The sequence below is a fragment of the Bombina bombina genome, chromosome 1 (genome assembly GCF_027579735.1).
Source record: "Bombina bombina isolate aBomBom1 chromosome 1, aBomBom1.pri, whole genome shotgun sequence".
Taxonomy (NCBI): Eukaryota; Metazoa; Chordata; class Amphibia; order Anura; family Bombinatoridae; genus Bombina; species Bombina bombina.
This window is the reverse complement of record NC_069499.1, coordinates 1,359,572,086-1,359,591,883: the sequence shown is the minus strand read 5'-3', so window position 1 is coordinate 1,359,591,883 and position 19,798 is coordinate 1,359,572,086.

Genomic DNA, 19,798 nt, shown 5'->3' with positions numbered 1-19,798 from the left:
AGAAAGAGAGGTTGCCGAAGCCTTTTGACCTCTTCTCTGTCCAGAGTAAACAACAAACAAAGCAGATTTTTGACGAAAATCTTTAGTAGCTTGTAAGTAAAACTTTAAAGCACGAACCACGTCCAGATTATGTAAAAGACGTTCCTTCTTTGAAGAAGGATTAGGACACAATGATGGAACAACAATCTCTTGATTGATATTCTTAGTGGATACCACCTTAGGCAAAAACCCAGGTTTTGTACGCAAAACTACCTTATCTGCATGGAAGATCAGATAAGGAGAATCACATTGTAAAGCAGATAACTCGGAGACTCTACGAGCCGAGGAAATAGCCATCAAAAAGAGAACTTTCCAAGATAAAAGCTTGATATCTATGGAATGAAGAGGTTCAAACGGAACCCTTTGAAGAACTTTAAGAACCAAATTTAAGCTCCATGGGGGAGCAACAGGTTTAAACACAGGCTTGATTCTAACCAACGCCTGACAAAACGCCTTAATGTCTGGAACATCCACCAGACGCTTGTGCAAATAATAGACAGTGCAGAGATCTGTCCCTTCAAAGAACTAGCTGATAATCCTTTCTCCAAACCCTCTTGGAGAAACGATAATATCCTGGGAATCCTAATATTACTCCATGAGTAACTCTTGGATTCACACCAATAAAGATATTTACGCCATATCTTATGGTAGATTTTCCTGGTAACAGGCTTTCGTGCCTGTATTAAGGTATCAATTACAGACTCGGAGAAGCCACGCTTTGATAAAATCAAGCGTTCAATCTCCAAGCAGTCAGTCTCAGAGAAATTAGATTTGGATGATTGAAAGGACCTTGAAGTAGAAGGTCTCGTCTCAAAGGCAGAGACCAATGTGCAAAGGATGACATGTTCACTAGGTCTGCATACCAGGTCCTGCGTGGCCACACAGGCGCTATCAAAATCACTGATGCTCTCTCCTGCTTGATTCTGGCAATCAGTCGAGGGAGCAGAGGAAACGGTGGAAGCTTGACATTCTGGCGAGACGCCCTGAGATTCAGTTCTGGTTTGCCCCAACGATAAATCAATGGAGCAAACACCTCCGGATGGAGTTCCCACTATCCCCGGATGAAAAGTCTGACGACTTAGAAATTCCGCCTCCCAGTTGTCTACACCTGGGATATGGATCGCTGATAGGTAGCAAGAGTGCTTCTCTGCCCAGCGAATTATTTTGGAGACTTCTAACATCGCTAAGGAACTCCTTGTTCCCCCTTGATGGTTGATGTAAGCCACAGTCGTGATGTTGTCCGACTGAAATCTGATGAACCTCAGGGTTGTTAACTGAGGCCAAGCCTGTGGACTCCTCCTGAGTCCACAATCCCTGAGCCTTCAGGGAGTTCCAGACTGCACCCCAACCTAGAAGGCTGGCAATTGTCGTTACAATTGTCCAATCTGGTCTGCGAAAGGTCATACCTTTGGACAGATGGACCCGAGATAGCCACCAGAGAAGAGAATCTCTGGTCTCTTGATCCAGATTTAGTAGAGGGAACAAATCTGTGTAATCCCCATTCCACTGACTGAGCATGCATAGTTGCAGCGGTCTTATATGTAGGCGCGCAAACGGAACTATGTCCATTGCCGCTACCATTAAGCCGATTACCTCCATGCACTGAGCCACCGAAGGGCGCAGAATAGAATGGAGAACACGGCAAGAATTTAGAAGTTTTGATAACCTGGACTCCATCAGGTAAATTTTCATTTATACAGAATCTATCAGAGTCGCTAGGAAGGAGACTCTTCTGAGTGGGGACAGAGAACTCTTTTCCTCGTTCACTTTCCACCCATGCGACCTCAGAAATGCCAGAACTATGTCCGTATGGGACTTGGCAATTTGGAAATTTGACGCCTGTAATAGGATGTCGTCTAGATAAGGGGCCACTGCTATGCCCCGCGGCCTTAGGACCGCCAGAAGCGACCCCAGAACCTTTGTAAAAATTATTGGGGCTGTAGCTAACCCGAAGGGAAGAGCCACAAACTGGTAATGCCTGTCCAGAAAGGCAAACCTTAGGAACCGATAATGATCTTTGTGTATCGGAATGTGAAGGTAAGCATCCTTTAAATCCACCGTAGTCATATATTGACCCTCCTGGATCATAGGTAGGATGGTCCGAATAGTTTCCATTTTGAATGATGGAACTCTGAGAAATTTGTTTAAGATCTTTAGATCCAAGATTGGTCTGAAGGTTCCCTCTTTTTTTGGGAACCACAAACAGATTTGAATAAAATCCCTGTCCCTGTTCCTCCTTTGGAACTGGATGGATCACTCCCATAACTAGGAGGTCTTGCACACAGTGTAAGAATGTCTCTTTCTTTATCTGGTTGACAGATAATCATGAAAGGTGAAATCTCCCTTGTGGAGGAGAAGCCTTGAAGTCCAGAAGATACCCCTGAGATATAATCTCCAATGCCCAGGGATCCTGAACATCTCTTGCCCACGCCTGGGCGAAGAGAGAAAATCTGCCCCCTACTAGATCCGTTACCGGATAGGGGGCCATTCCTTCATGCTGTCTTAGAGGCAGCAGCAGGCTTATTGCCCTGCTTGCCTTTGTTCCAGGACTGGTTAGGTTTCCAGGCCGTCTTAGACTGAGCAAAAGTTCCCTCTTGTTTTGTAGCAGAGGAAGTTGATGCTGCACTTGCCTTGAAGTTTTGAAAGGCACGAAAATTAGACTGTTTGGCCCTTGATTTGGACCTGTCCTGAGGAAGGGCATGACCTTTACCTTCAGTAATGTCAGCATTAATTTCCTTCAAACCAGGCCCGAATAGGGTCTGCCCCTTAAAGGGAATGTTAAGTAGTTTAGACTTTGAAGTCACGTCAGCTGAAAAAGATTTGAGCCATAGCGCCCTACGCACCTGGATGGCAAATCCAGAATTCTTAGCCGTTAGTTTAGTCAAATGAACAATGGCATCAGAAACAAAAGAATTAGCTAGCTTAAGTGCTCTAAGCTTGTTAAGTATGTCCTCCAAAGGAGTCGTTGTCTGTAAAGCCTCTTCCAGAGACTCAAACCAGAACGCTGCAGCAGCAGTGACAGGAACAATGCATGCAAGGGGCTGCAGGATAAAACCTTGTTGAATAAACATTTTCTTAAGGTAACCCTCTAATTTTTTATCCATAGGATCTGAAAAAGCACAACTGTCCTCGACAGGGATAGTAGTACGCTTTGCTAAAGTAGAAACTGCTCCCTCCAATTTAGGGACCGTTTGCCATAAGTCCCGTGTGGTGGCGTCTATGGGAAACATTTTTCTAAAAATAGGAGAGGGGGGAGAACAGCACACCGGGTCTATCCCACTCTTTATTAATAATTTCTGTAAACCTTTTAGGTATTGGAAAAACCTCAGTACACGCCGGCACTGCAAAGTATTTATCCAGTCTACACAATTTCTCTGGCACTGCAATTGTGTCACAGTCATTCAGAGCAGCTAAAACCTCCCTAAGCAAAACACGGAGGTTCTCAAGCTTAAATTTAAAAGTAGAAATATCAGAATCAGGTTTCTCTGAGTCAGAGATATCACCCACAGACTGAAGCTCTCCTTCTTCAGCTTCTGCATATTGTGAGGCAGTATCAGACATGGCTCTTAAAGCGTCTGTATGCTCTGTATTACGCCTAACACCAGAGCTATCACGCTTTCCTCTAAATTCAGGTAGTCTGGCTAATACCGCTGACAGTGTATTATCCATGACTGCCGCCATGTCTTGTAAAGTAATCGCTGTGGGCGTCCTTGATGTACTTGGCGCCATTTGAGCGTGAGTCCCTTGAGCGGGAGTCAAAGGGTCTGACACGTGGGGAGAGTTAGTCGGCATAACTTCCCCCTGGTCAGAATCCTCTGGTGATACATTTTTTTAAAAAATAAAAGCTGATCTTTATTGTTTAAAGTGAAATCAATACATTTAGTACACATTCTCATATGGGGTTCCACCATGGCTTTTAAACATAATGAACAAGGAGTTTCCTCTATGTCAGACATGTTTATACAGACTAGCAATGAGACTAGCAAGCTTGGAAAACACTTTAAATCAAGTTAACAAGCAAATATAAAAAATGGTACTGTGCCTTTAAGAGAAACAAATTTTGTCAAAATTTGAAAAACAGTGAAAAAAGGCAGTAGATCAAACGAAATTTTTTACAGTGTATGTAATAAGTTAGCAGAGCATTGCACCCACTTGCAAATGGATGATTAACCCCTTAATGCAAAAAACGGATCAAAAAAACGAAGCTGTGGCCCTACCTTCCTCAATAGACGACTTTTGAAGCCTTTAGAGCCCTTCAGAGATGTCCTATAGCATGCAGGGGACTGCTGAGGGAAGCTGAATGTCTCTGTCTGTAATTTTAACTGCGCAAAAAAGCGCTAAAATAGGCCCCTCCCACTCATACTATAACAGTGGAAAGCCTCAGGAAACTGTTTCTAGGCAAAAATCAAGCCAGCCATGTGGAAAAAACTAGGCCCCAATAAGTTTTATCACCAAAGCATATATAAAAACGATTAAACATGCCAGTAAACGGTTTATATTGCACATTTATAAGAGTATATATCTCTAATAGTAAGCCTGATACTAGTCGCTATTAAATCACTGTATTTAGGCTTAATTTACATTAATCCGGTATCAGCAGCATTTTCTAGCAATTCCATCCCTAGAAAAACTTAAAACTGCACATACCTCATTGCAGGATAACCTGCACGCCATTCTCCCTCTGAAGTTACCTCACTCCTCAGACATATGTGAGAACAGCAGTGGATCTTAGTTACTTCTGCTAAGATCATAGAAAATGCAGGCAGATTCTTCTTCTAAATGCTGCCTGAGATAAAATAGTACAACTCCGGTACATTTAAAAATAATAAACTTTTGATTGAAGACAAAAACTAACTATATTTCACCACTTTCTTCTTACTACCTCCATCTTTGTTGAGAGTTGCAAGAGAATGACTGAATATGGCAGTTAGGGGAGGAGCTATATAGCAGCTCTGCTGTGGGTGTCCTCTTGCAACTTCCTGTTGGGAAGGAGAATATCCCACAAGTAATGGATGATCCGTGGACTGGATACACCTTACAAGAGAAATGTGTTCTTTATTCATATATATCTATATCTATGATCGCACAAGGAAAGTTCCTTTTTATGAACTATGTACAATTCTGCACTCCATCACTTTAACTACAACTGACCTTAGGCGTTTAAGGCACAGGATGAAAGAGATGATACATCGTTGCACACTATATCCTGACGTTGATCTAACCACTAAGGAGAGATCCTAACCCTATGTACGATGACCTGCATATAACCAGATCCACCGTGAGTTTATCCAGGAGAACTGTGACACCAGGGGTGATCACATCTACCTGGGGGAACGCTGTTGGGAGAAGCATACAGGCAGCCAAGGACGACCTTTGAAATTGGGGTCCTTCCAGAGATTACCTGGTGATGGAGCCACAAGGTGAACTGTAAGCCCTGGGAAGGCTAATGCTATTGAGCATGAGATGGGTATAGTGGTTACTCGATCTCCATTTGGTTACGTGCCATTACTATACAGAGGTATACTCTGCAAACTCTTTTTCATATAGGCCTAACCTGCTGCCTGTTTTTCTATGTGCTTGCTTATGTGAAAGAGCTACTTCATACTACACTGTATCTGCAAGTTGAGACTGACCTATCTTGTGCCTATTTGATGTTCACATAAAATTAGTTTGTGGACTTTCTCTTTATCTCTGGCATATGTGTTTGTTACTAACAGTGGGTGCTGGTGAATTCCTTTCACACATGCGATGCTATTTACACTAAGTTATGATTTCTCAATGAGAAGTGTAATATATCCTGTCTTTAAGCTGTTTAATAGATTGACATGCGATATATTCTACAAGCTTAAAGTTTGCTGGCCAGAGTTTTTGTACTGTGATTTTATATGTGGTGTGCAAATATGTGTATGTAGAGTTTCACACATGATGCATCATTTTTGAATAAAACCAATTTTTGATTAAATAAAAGAGTGCTGTATTCCCTCGCTTTGTATAGAACTTTCCTAAGCCCTATCCATTTTCTCTCTTTTGGGTTTAATTAAAATATATCTAAATCTATTTGATATATTTAATATAGAACATGTTTGCTACAGTGCGATCACAATATTGTAACTAAAACATGTTATAAATATTGGGAACGCACAATCGCAATCTTAAAATAACTATAAAAAAAACATGCCTAAGGACACAATAGAAGATTTGTACAATCACACTTAGGGGTATATTTATTAATGTGCGAGCGGACATGATACGATTAGAGCTGCAACAACTAATCGCCATAATCGATAATTATCGATTATGAAAATAGTTGTCAACGAATCTCATAATCGATTAGTTGGTTTGCAATTAGTTGGTCTGTGCACAGCACTAACTGCTTCACTTCGATGAGCTCCTGCACATGGTATTGTGCAGTATGGTTATGCCCTTAGCCTAAAGGACGCCTACAGACGTTTACTTTTCACTTTTTCAGGACAGTATAAGTTTACAACTACTCCTGGCTTAAGTGCTTTGCATGATATAGTGCCGAGCTTGTTATTTACACCTAGCCCTAGATTGATGGGAGCTATTTGAATTGAGGTGCATTATTATCCGTTTACATAATTATTAGCAGATTGCTTGCTATTGCTGATCATATGTACTGTTTAGATAAATGTATAAGGCTTTGTCCTGTTATTGATATAAAGTCCTTAGCGCTTTTTTTTAATTTTTTTATTTATTTTTATATTTTTAATAAATTGGGATATGTACCAGATTCAACCTCTTTAAGTATATATCTGTTATTTTTAGAGCAGACTAGATATTTTCCCCTAACCTTATGGCTGGTTATTTACCATTGCATAAAGATAATTAAGATATTTTTATGTTAGAATGAAGTCCAGCCTTACTTTATTGAGAGGCCCCTTGTCAAGGTGGAAACCCCTTTTGCATTGGCGAAGAGGTAAGATAGATAAATATCCCACTTTGGCAAAATTGGCAAAACCTTAATTACGCTTCTCAAGCACCTTAACACCACCTGATTGCCTCTTCTCTGTGTCTCAGGAGATAAAGCTGCAAACAGAGAACCAGCCTTAGTCAGAAGCATGTGGACATGTTGAGATTTTTTAATTTCAAGGCAAAGTTTCTTAAAGAGTGAATAACAGTATGTTATTAACAGTGATAGTCTACCTGTTTCTAGTTCTACCTCTTTTCAGTTTGCGGTTTTGTTTTGCTTAATTATAAAACTGTGCTCTGCTGCTTAAAAATTGGACAAACAGTTGTGTTAATGTAAAGTTTTAGTCTGAAGTTTATATTTGTAACACTCAGTATGTGGATTTTATTTAAGTTATAAGAAACAATTATTGTTTTTTTTATCTGATTAGTCGATTAATCAAAAAAATAATCGGCCGATTCATCGATTATGAAAATAATCATTAGTTGCAGCCCTAGATACTATGTAGCGTATTATGTCCGCCGCACATCGATAAATGCCGACAGCATGCGCTGTCGGCATTTATCATTGCACCAGCACTTCTTGTGAACTGCTGGTGCAATACCGGCCCCTGCAGATTTGCGGCCAATCGGCCGCTAGCAGGGGGTGTGTATCAACCCAATCATATTTGATCAGGTTGATTTTTGTCCACGGCCTGAGAGCAGGCGGAAAAGTTATGGAGCAGCGGTCTTTACTTTAGAAATAAGAGGCATCAAGCTCCAATCCTGAGCTTGATAAATCAGCCCCTTACAGTTTACATACATATTCTAACATTATACTATACAATACCCAGCTCCTATAGTTTTAATAGGAAGTTTTGTTTTATATTTTAACAAAGTAGATTGCAGACTTGATGAATATATAGGTGTTCTGTGGGAGTTTCAAAGGCGTCCCATGAGAGTAACCTGTATTTTAATAGGGAAACATTACTGTGGGTTTCTAATATTCAAATCTTTTTAGTGGCGATATTCACAGTGTGACAATTCTACTGAATATACAGTGAAACTGAATTTTTTGAAGTGTTACTACTCAGAAAAACATTTTTTATTTTCGTGAATGCACAGTCTATTTTGTGTAAACACTCTTTAAAGACAACCCTCCACCGCCACCTACATCGCAGCTAAGTGGCAATGTCGGACGACTTTTGCTGAAGTTGTAATCTCCATTATATCCTAAGGTAGACTAAGTTAAGACCACTTTTTTGGAGTATATCGCTATTCCAATGGACTGCGAGTCTGGCAAACCCAAACAGGCAATTTCTCCTCAGTCTGATGATGTTTTGAATATCGGGGGCTAGTGTGACTTGATTAGACACTAGAAACCATTTCAAAGAGGGCTACTAAAATGGTACATGGTCAAGAAAATAAAAGGTAAAAATAAATAATTTGTTGCCTTAAAACATATAACTCAGAAGAGAAGATAGGTGACACAGCTGTATCTCCTCACTCCGCACTAGTCCCTTCAAATTTAGCTGACCAGCTCCAGTTTTCTGCGGCCCACTGGTAAATCTCCTGGTGTCCTGGCAGGTCAATCCAGCCTTGTTGCTTAGCTAGGTTCAATTGGCATGGCCAAAGTCAAGAGCCACGCTAAGTTGCCCTCAGTAAAGATGGATGGAGCCTGGGGCTGTATTAAACCAGGGAGGCTTAGTTTGATGGGGTATCTAGGATGTACTATGTCTTTCCTGGAGTTTGAGGTGTTGAGAGAATAGTGCACTAAGTTTAGCACAGGGGGTTCTCCTGCTTCTTCTATTACTGACCAAATTGATGTTACCTGCGCTAAGGGTAGCGGTATATGTACCTTTAATGTTGGAAGTGACCTGGTGAAGATTTTGGTGCCAAGACTAGCAGGGAGGTTTTTAAAAGGCCCTGAGTGATGTCATTCAGTGCTTGGTAATTCTTGATGAAAGTGCTAGTGTTCCTGTCCTCTTGGTTTAAACCTTTTCTTGTGTTCTGGACTATGACTTGTTTGGCTAAATCCTTATTTTCACCTTGAACTGTTTTCTTTGATGCTGATTCCTGGATCTGCCCACTAGATTACGTCTCTGCCTGTCCCTTCTGTTCTGACGCATGGCTATTATTGAATACAGTGGTTCTTGACTTTGGCTGGTCTGCTGACTACGCTTCTGTGTACTCCTTAAGCTCCGATATTTGCTACCGCCTCTCCAGTGATGACTCCAGCCTGTTCCTTATTCCTGCCTGCAACACATCTCCTGTAAGATTGGTTCCAGCAAAAAATCAAGGTAAACCAGTTGTTACCTTATGTCCAATCTGTCCCCTATGTAACAACCCTAACTACACAATTTCGTTAACCCATCAAACTGACCCAGTATCTTCCCAATTATTATTATTATTATAGGTTATATGTAGAGCACCAACAGATTCCGCAGTGCTATAAACATAGGCGGAATACAAGTAAACATTATTAGGGATCAGACGGGTAGAGGGCCCTGCCAAGAGTCGCACTGTTGTAGTCAGCTCTAAAGAAGGTAATCAACAAATAGCTGGGCTCTTTGTCTTACATGCTAAGGGGGTTCAAGGGGATACCAATGGAGGAGAGGAACTGGTATAAAGAAAGGTTAGTGTAGGTTGTATGCATCCCTGAACAGTAGAGTCTTTAGGGAGCACTTGACGTTTTTAAAACTAGGGGAGAGTCTTGTGGAGCGAGGCAGAGAGTTCCACAAGATGGGAGCCAGTCTAGAGAAGTCCTGTATATGGGAGTGTGAGGAGGTAACAAGAGAGGAGGAGAGTCATGAGCAGAACGAAGGAGACGGGAGGGAGAGTATCTGGATACAAGGTCTGAGATATAGGGGGGAGCAGTGCAGTTGAGGGCTTTTTATGTCAGAGTGAGAATTTTGTGTTTAATTCTAGAGGCAAGAGGAAGCCAGTAAAGGGATTGGCAGAGAGGTGCAGCAGATGAAGAGCGACGTGTAAGGAAAATGAGCCTGGCATTCTTTATGGATTGTAAAGGAACTAGGCGGCAACTGGGGAGACTAGAGAGGACAGAATTGCAGTAATTCGAGGCAGGAAAGGATGAGAGAGTGGATTAAGATCTTAGTTGTGTCTTATGTAAAGAAATGTCTAATTTTAGAGATGTTTTAAGGTGGAAGCGGCAGGATTTAGTCAAGGACTGAATATGAGGAGTGGAAGAAAGATCTGAGTCAAGTGTGACCCCAAGATGTCGGGCATGCGGGGTACGGTAATGATGGAGTTGTCGACTGTTATAGAGAGATTGGGGGGTGGAGATTTTGGAAGAAGGGGGAAATAATGAGCTCAGCTTTGGAGAGATTTAGCTTGAGGTAGTGAGAGGACATCCAGGAAGGGATGTGAGAAAGACAGTTAGTGACATGGGTTAGCAAGGAAGGAGATAGGTCTGGTGCAGCGAAGTAGATTTGGGTGTCGATGGCATACAAATTATATTGGAACCCGTGGGACTTTATTAGGGAACCTAATGATGACGTGTAGATTGAGAAGAGAAGGGGACCGAGGACAGAGCCTTGCGATACCCCAACAGAAAGTGGTGACGGGGCATAGGAGACCCCAGAGAAGGCTACACTAAACGTATGGTTTGACAGGTAGGAAGAGAACCACAAGAGGGCTGTGTCACAAATGCCAAAGGATTGGAGGGTTTGGAGCAAGGGCTGCGGACAGATCAAGGAGGATAAGCAGAGAGAAGTGGCCTTTTGATTTTGCTGTAAGTAGATCGTTGGTAACCTTAACGATTGCTGTCTCTGTGGAGTGATGGGGATGAAATCCAGATTGCAGTGGGTCAAGGAGGGAGTTTAATTTAAGGAAATGGGAAAGGCGTGCATGTACTAGTTTTTTTGATAACCTTTGAGGCAAGAGGGAGTAGGGAAATAGGGTGGTAGCTTGCTGGGGAGGTTGGATCAAGAGAAGGTTTTTTGTGGATAGGTGTGACTAGTGCATGTTTCAGAGATGAGGGAAATATACCAGTGCTGAGGGAGAGGTTGAAAATGTGTGTAAGTAAGGAGGTAAGGGTAGAAGAAAGGGAGGGGAGTAGCTGTGAGGGGATAGGGTCAAGGGGACAGGTAGTGAGGTGAGAGCACAGTATAAGTGCAGAAACGTCTTCCTCAGTAACAGGGGAGTTGTGGTTGATTGCAAGCGTTTAAGGGGGTGAGAGTATGGAAGTGTGTTGAGAGCTGATTTCATTTTTGATAGAGTTGATTTTGTTATTGAAGTGGCTAGCAAAGTCTTGAGCTGACAGAGACGTTGTATTAGGAGGTGGGGGTGGGTGGAGAAGATCATTGATAGTGGAGAATAGACGTTTTGGGTTTGAAGAAAGAGTAGAGATAAGAGTAGAGAAGTAATGTTGCTTATAGAGATTAAGGGCAGAATAGTAGGAGTTAAAAATTAACTTGTGATGAAGAAAATCAGCTGAACTCCGAGATTTTCTCCGGTGCTGCTCAGCAGTAACCATAACTGTGACCTCCCATTACTATAATTCCATATAATTCCCTATCCATTTCAGATTTAGATGGCTTAGATTGGCTAACCTGAACCCATCACAATTAACCCTAACCTCAACAACCTACCCAGCCATTACTTAGAATCACTAAACCAAGCCCTATTACAATGACCCTTAACCTCAACTAACTTAGCCATCACTAATTGCAATAACTGTAAATTCTGCCATAAGAAACACCAGCTTAACTTTATCACTATCCCACACAATTCCCCTTTGCAAACACCCTGCCATTAAATTTAACATCCTAAAAATTAAAGTAAAAGAATAAATACTGAATAAAAACTTTAAAACCCTTTGCTCACAATTCCTGATGTTGTGTGGCCCTTTGGACTCTTCAATCTACAGAATTGTAAATAATCTTCATTGGTTAATGAGAAATGGGTGGGCTGTAAAAGTTACGCCATCAATCTTTTCTGATCACACCATTGCAAGGAGTTTAATGACACTGGATCTGTTGCTGTGTAGGGAAGAACCTAAAGAGCAGTCTTGCTTTTTATTTTAAATTGTTTTTTTTAAATGTATTTCATACTTTGCCTTTGAAGAGTGGTGGCAATTGATGAAGTTTTGTCACATATGTTATGTGCCATGATGGCAATATGTAATTGTTTATCTGGAAGATTATGTAGAAGGTTGTTAAATAATATGCACAGCAGTGTTTGAAATTCTACTTTCTGTTTCTAAAGCATTACATACTGTAGTATCTACCAAAGAGAAAAAGTCTGTGTTTTTCTTTTCTATTATTTTTTGAATTGCTGCACAATTGCACATACTCTCAAGCTACTGGCACCATTTGATGTTGTCATATATTAGTTTAAAGGGATATGAAACCCAAAACATTTCTTTCATGATTCAGATAGAGCATGCAGTTTAAAACAATTTTCTAATTTACTTCTATTTTACATTTATATTTGTTCTCTTTGTATCTTTTCTGGTATGTATGCTTAGGAGCCTGCCCATTTCTGGAGCACTAAATGACAGCAGTTTTTTAAGAATGTTATCCATTTGCAAGAGCACTAGATAGGAGCACTATCTCCTGCCCTGTACTGCTCCAGATGCCTACCTAGGTATCTCTTCAACACTAACAGGCCCATTTATCAAAGGGCTTGCGGACCTGATCCGAGCAATACGCTCTCCACATTTAACATTGCACCAGCAGCTCACAAGAGCTGCTGGTGCAACGCCGCCCCCTGCTGACTCGCGGCCAATCGGCAGCCAGCAGGGAGCTGTCAATCAACCCGATCGTATTCGATCGGGTTGATGTCTGGCGATTCCTGTCCGCCTGTTCAGAGCAGGCGGACAGGGTTATGAAGCAGCGGTCTTTAGACCGCTGCTTCATAACTTGTGTTTCTGGCGAGTCTGAAGACTCGCCAGAAACACGGCCCTTCAAGCTCCGTACGGAGCTTGATAAATGGGCCTGAGAATATCATGGAAATGAAGCAAATTTGATATCAGAAGTAAATTGGAAAGTTTTTTTTCTACATGGTATGCTCTGTCTGAATCACAAAAGAAAATGTTTGGGTTTCATATCCCTTTAAATGTATATACTAAATTTCCTGCACTTGCCGTAGTCATTAAACAATGTTTTTCAGTGATGAATGGAATGGCACTCATACAAGACAGTGTGTGTGTGTGTGTGAAGATGCATGTACTGTCCCTCTATGGAAAATTATCCCTGTACTTTACTCGTCAGTGGAGAAAAAAATGCTCCTTCCCATAGTAATAAAGATGAGCAAAAACAAATGTGTTACTTGTCTGTGGCAATTTCTTACCAGTCCTACACACACACATAGCCTGTGAGGGGTGTATAGTGCTGCAGCTGCCTGTGCATAGTGTATGAGTGGAGTCTTGTGTACCAGCTGACTATATAGAAAGATGACAATACGTGAGGGGAGGTTGGCACTGCCCCAGTCTGAGTTGGCACTCTTAGTGAGGGAGGAGATCAGTTGCTATGCCCGCCAGGGGATGGGGGTGGGGGGGATGCTGCTGAACAGGTTGGTCCTGTAATCCCTCCCTGCGTGTTCCTACAAGAAGGGGGGAGGGGCAGTTTATATGTGTCATTCCTCAGGGACAGGGCACAGAGACCTGCCCAGCTGGACGGGAGGGGACACAGTGACACGTATCAACTGACAGTACCAAAACAATGACCCCTCTTAGACTGTAAGCTTCCATGACCTTTTCATGAACATAATTAATATTACTCCACAACATACATGTGTGTACAGCTGATTGTCTTAAATCCAGACCACAGATCCTCATTACGCAGAAATAGTATGTCAGAGTGACCCACTGTTTCACAGCAGTATAGTCATCATCCTACAGGAATCTGTCATTATACAAGATATGTGGCAAAGAGTTCCAGAAGGATATGTCACACACGTGGCAGCTGGATTTAATTAGCTGTGACACATTGTGTGTGACAGACACAAGAAAAAGCATTGGACAAGAAGAAGAAAAAATGTGAGATTCCCTACCAACCTATAATTATAAGATTGGGACAGATGACAAAATGCACTCAGCAAACAACATGTATCTTTCAGGTCATTATACATCATCCCTCACTTTACAGCTCTCAAATATGTGCAACATAAAATTAAATTACTCCACATAAAGATTATGATTGTAAATTAATTTTAAATTTGACAGTAATTATTTCAAAACAAGAGATGATCACACTACAACATATTAGTGTGTTTATGTGAGAATGTGTTTGTGTATGTGTATATATATATAGATATATATATATATATACATACAGGTATGCGCCACATAACGTCCGTTTGGGCAACATCCGACCACATATACGCCTGTGGTTAGTTTAGTTTAGAGAAATAAAAAGTATTTATTTTACATACAGCTGTACAGTGTATTAGTGTGTACATAAAGTAATTGTGGGAAGTACAGATTAGAAATTAGCCTATGTATAGTATACAGTATTTTTACATTTTTTTTTCTACTTAATCCATATACTGTACAGTATTACCTTATTAGCCTTTGCTAAGTATGTATGTACTATGGTGTTCACACAACCTCCAAATCACACAGAACAACGTATAAGTGACACACACACACACACACACATATATATATATATATATATATATATATATATATATATATATATATATAGATAGATATACATATATATATATATATATACATACATACATACATGCACACATACATACATACATGCACACATACATACTGTACATGCACACATACATACATACATGCACACACACATACATACATACATGCACACATACATACATACATGCACACATACATACATGCATGCACACATACAGACATACATGCACACATACATACATACATGAACACATACATACTGTACATGCACACATACATACATAAATGCACACATACAGACATACATGCACACATACATACACACACACACACACACATACATACATACACACATATATACATACATACACACATACATACATACATGCACACATACATACACACACACACATACATACATACATACACACATATATACATACATACACACACATACACACGTGCATACATACACACATATATACATACATGCACACACATACATACATATATACATACACACACACACACGTACATACATACACACATATATACATACATGCACACGTGCATACATACACACATATATACATACATACACACACATACACACGTACATACATATATACATACACACACGTACATACATACACACATATATACATACATACACACACATACACACGTACGTACATACATACACAAATATATACATACATACACACACATACACACGTACATACATACACACACATACACACACACACAAAGATTTAGCTCTTGAAAAAATTAAGAGACCACTGCAAAATTAGCGGTTTCCCTGGTTTCACTATTTATAGGTATGTGTGATAAATTAACATTTTAGTTTTATTATATAAACTACTGACAACATTTCTCCCAAATAAAAATGTTGTCATTTACAACATTTATTTGCAGAAAATGACAACTGGTCAAAATAACAAAAAAAGGTGCAGTGTTTTCAGATCTCGAATAATGCAAGGAAAACAAGTTCATGTTCATTTTTAAACAACACAATACTAATGTTTCAACTTAGCAAGAGTTCAGAAATCAATATTTGGTGGAATAACCCTGATTTTCAATCACAGCTTTCATGTGTTATGGCATGCTCTTGTCACGCTGCGCCGCTCTAGCCGTTGCTAGGGGCGCAGCTTCTCCTTCCATGCTCGTTGCCAGGGGCTGTGTCGGGTCCAGATGCATGCGGGGTTGATGTCATCTCTGCACGCTCCTCTCTCCTGACGCTGGTCTGGATGTTTGTGGCACGAATCCGGCGCCTATGTAAGCTTAATTATAACGATCTATCACTGCCAAAGTATAGGTGTTACTTTGTGTGCTCCTGGGTGTGATAGATCGTTTCTATTTATTCCCTTAATGTGTTTGAACCCTCCCTCTCTGACTACTCTGCCTGCTATACCCCTGAATTGCTGGATTGATATGCTGCTGCTGAACTCTGCCTGTCTGACTGCGCTACCTGTTTAACCCTTAAATTGCTGGACTGATATATTACTGCTGAATCCTGCCTGTCTGACTACTCTGTTTGTTTAACCCCTAAAATTCCTGGATTGATATACTGCTGCTGAACTCTGCCTGTCTGACTATTATGCTCATTAACCCCTGTTGTTCTGGATTGCCTCTTTGTTGCGGATGCCTGCCTGCCTGACCATTCTAGTGGTGTGCCCTTGGACTGCTTTACTGTTGCCGAATCCTGCCTGTCTGACCATTCCAGTGATTTGACTTGGACTGTTCTGTCATTGCCACTGGGGCTTGTCCTACCTGTGTTGAGTGCCACTCTCCTCATCTTATTAACTTTCTCTGCTCTGGGATATTCCCTATCATTCCATCTCGATGCCGGGATAACAAGTCTACTGGCCGAGTTCGGTCTGATGGAGGGGTATCCCACGAGCATCACAGCTCTCCACCAGTTTTTCACATTGCTGTTGGGTGACTTTATGGCATTCTTGGCTCAAAAATTCAAACTCGGCTTTGTTTGATGGCTTGTGACCATTCATCTTCTTCTTGACCATATTCCAGAGGTTTTCAATGGAATTCGGGTCCGAAGATTGGGCTGGCCATGACAGGGTCTTGATCTGGTGGTCCGCCATCCACATCTTGATTGACCTGGCTGTGTGGTATGGAGCATTGTGCTGCTGGAAGAAACAATCCTTAGAGTTGGGGAATATTGTCAGAGCATAAGGAAGAAAGTTTTCTTCCAGGATAACCTTGTGCGTGGCTTGATTCATTTGTCCTTCACAAAGATAAATCTGCCAGATTCCAGGTTTGCTGAAGCACCCCAATATAATCACTGATCCTCCAATAAATTTCACAGTGTGTGCAAGACAATGTGGTTCATATGCCTCTCCAGGTCTCCGTCTAACCATTAGACGACCAAGTGTTGGGCAAAGCTGAAAATTGGACTCAACAGAGAAGATGACCTTACTCTAGTCCTCTACTGTCTAATCCTTATGGTCTTTTGCAAACTTCAGCCTGGCTCTTCTTTGCTTCTCATTGATGAAGGGATTTTTTCTAGATTTGCACAACTTCAGCCCTGCCCCTAGGAGCCTGTTTTGAACCGCCGTGCACTTCACCCCAGCTGCCATTTGCCATTCTTTCTGTAGGTCACTTGATGTCATCCTACAGTTATTGAGTGACATTTAAATGAGTTGGCGGTCATCCTGGGCAGTGGAGAGTAAATTTTGCCCTCTGCTGGTCTGTAGCTTTGTTGTCGCCAATGTATGCTACTTGACCTTGTTCTTATGAACCACGTTTTTTGAAATTTTAAGGATGGAAGCAACCTGATGCTCACTCTATCCCTATGCCAGTAAAGCCAGAATTTAACCCTTCTTTTCCTCTAACTTTTCTTTTCAACTCTTTTCAATGCTCTCCTAATGCACAACCAGAGATCATCCATTAATAAATAAAACATTTGTAGAGTATATGAGAGGGAAGGCATCATGCCGTAGAACTCTCCTTCAAATGTCCCCCCTAAAACACATATATTTCACAACAGATAAACCTCACATTTGGAAAAAGGGAATCTTGACTTGAACATCTTACAATCTATTCCTCAATTTGTCATATCTATCAAAGGACATCAGTTCCGTTACTCATATACACTTGCCTGACATATTTCACATGTGACCCACACAGACCTCTGCGATAAGGCCCGGCTATCCCCACAAATCAGAGATGCCTGTGGTGTTCCTAATCAAATCTACATGTGTTGACCAGACCAGCTTGTCTCAAAACAGATTAAATATATGTTGCCTCACAAAGATAATTTCTACCAGGCCAATCTTGTATGGTTAGACCTGAATGTCCCCCTCCCAATCAAGTCCTTCACCATCTAGATTTACTTATGAGATATACCCTAAAGCAACATTAGGCATGATGGTGATTCAGAAGGTTAGAACTATTTTCCTCTTGATTAGCCCTAACTGACCATCCTATTTTATAGGACTGCTCAATTCTAAATAAAACCAGACTGTCCCCAAGCAATAAAAACGCGTAATACTCACCTATATATCTAGATTAAAGCATCCAACTCTCAAGAGAGGAATCATATAGGACATGATTACATTTAGAGAGATTCTCTAAACAGATCTATCACTGCTACAAGATCCTTCACAGAATTCTATACAGGCAAATTTTTATTGCTATGTATCTTTCTGAGGATTGTAACCAATATAGGGCAAATTACGAGTGGAGCGCTAACAGTTACGAGCAAACAAAAATGGGTATTGCGGGTGTTTGCGCGCATCAGGTTTTTCGCTCTTATTACAAGTTGAAAGTAAACGCGATTTATTGAGTGCAATGGATGATAACGCTCGTTGGGATAGTGCATCATCAGAGCTCTGGTTAACTGTTTCGCAAAAAAAAAGTGTCATAAAACACATAAAAAATATATTACAAAGTACAGTTACATTTATAATAACACAATCTGATAAAAATTATATATATATAAAAAATATTGCACAAAAAAAGTTATCAGGGCTCAAAGATATGAGGTCTCAGGAGTTAGAGAAAACAAGACTTTAACCTAGTGATACATACATATACATGTTAAACCCCAAATCCTGCCTACACCAGAATTCGCCAACATAAGGCAGCAATAGGCAAAGAAGATGAGGATGCTCCGGTGGCACATCATTTCAGGAGAGCGTCTCATAATAAAAATCAGCTCAGATTTCAGGTAGTGAATGGGGTACCCCCATTACGCTGTGGAGGAGATAGACAGAAATTGTTATTTCAGAAAGAAGCACAATGGATCGGGAGATTGGATACACTGACACCAAGGGGTCTCAATAGGGATATATCTTGGGGAAACTTTATCTAAAGAATCGGATTGATAGATTAAAAAAGTAAGGTTTCTTTATAATATATGAATAACATATGTAAGCAATGTATAGTGGTTTGTAATACATTGCTTACATGTTATTCATATATTATAATGTGTATGATTATTACAATATGTTCTCATTGATATAAGGACTATAGGATCACACTGCTTGACAGGATCTATTCAATTCTCTGGAAATTCTTTGTTATTAAGGCTGAGTGACTTTTCATATTTTTTTTTCTATTTTTACTTGCGTGGCAGGTGGTGCTGTTCATCACCCCCTTGGGACGCCTGGGGGGTGTTATGATCTTTTTTTTTTTACCTTTTTGAAGTGTGAATTTTTGTTGAATGTATGTTGCAGGGTGAATATTGCTTTCGGCTCTGTTTAGCGGATTCGCATGGTGGTTGGGGATAGTGTGAATGGATGCACATTTGTACCCTCATATGAAGAATTGTTTACCCTGTTGTGGTGAATATATTACAATTAAACATTTATTACTAAGACTCATTTGCTGGAATATATTAATTTACTATTAATGTAGAGTAAGGGACCTGACTCTATCCCGTGCATAAGCCTATTATCAGATAGGATCAGCTAATAGATAGTGCTGTCACTTGCTATTTATATTTTAGATTTTCTATATGTTTAATAACAAAAATACTAATACAGGTTACACAGTGCCAAATTTCAAAAACATACAAAATAACAAGATATATGCAAAGATATAGTTCTTTAAAATAAAATGGGACATAATAAACAAACACAATACCATACACTTATTACCAAATTCCTTTAGTTATATGGGAGAAACTGCTTCAGTTGTTACTTCTTCTGGTCCCATGCAAGTTCTGCCTACTTTCTCTGT